Source organism: Manis pentadactyla, chromosome 6 (assembly GCF_030020395.1).
Source record: "Manis pentadactyla isolate mManPen7 chromosome 6, mManPen7.hap1, whole genome shotgun sequence".
Lineage (NCBI taxonomy): Eukaryota > Metazoa > Chordata > Mammalia > Pholidota > Manidae > Manis > Manis pentadactyla.
The window spans coordinates 150,191,864-150,192,593 of record NC_080024.1 but is presented as its reverse complement, the minus strand read 5'-3'; positions in this window follow the sequence as shown (position 1 = coordinate 150,192,593).

Below are 730 nucleotides of genomic sequence, written 5' to 3'. Positions count from 1 at the left end.
TATTACATATATATATATATGTATGTATGTATTATATATATTTTTTATTTTTCTTACTCAGGAGAACCATTCTCATATCTACTTATGGAGTAACATCTCTAAGGTATTTGAATTTACATGATATTTTCTTATTAAAATAAAACAGTTTGACTTAGAATGAATGGACAGCCAATTAAGAAGTATTATTAGTTTTTGTTTTGGAGAATTAATAGTTTTGACTTTTTATATAAATGATATTACATGTGAAAATCATTAAAATCATGATTAGTAAGTAATTTGTTTGATTTAAAACCTTTTCAACAAATATTTGACCATGTTTTCAAAGATTATGCATTGATCAGAATGATTCTTTCCATAATAAGAACCAGTTAAAAAGTGTATACCTATTTATGGTATATTTTTGAGTTTTAAATCTATTTTGAAGAGTACACATGTATTTGGAGAATTAGTGGAATAGGAAGTCTCTTTAATGTTAAAGATATAAATGTAATTTATTAGCCTTTTGCTTATGATTTAAACCCTCTGTTTAGCTGGTGTTATGTTTTCTTCCTACAAGCTGTCTTCCAGAAATGGGGTTTCAATCTTATACACTTTTGCAAGTCTTCTAGACAATATAATAAAATATAAAATTGTTATAGTAGATAGCATTTAAAAAAATACTTCTCAAGTAGAGATGAATTTCTTTTAGCGTAATACCACATACTATGTGAAAATGTGACATAGCATAAGT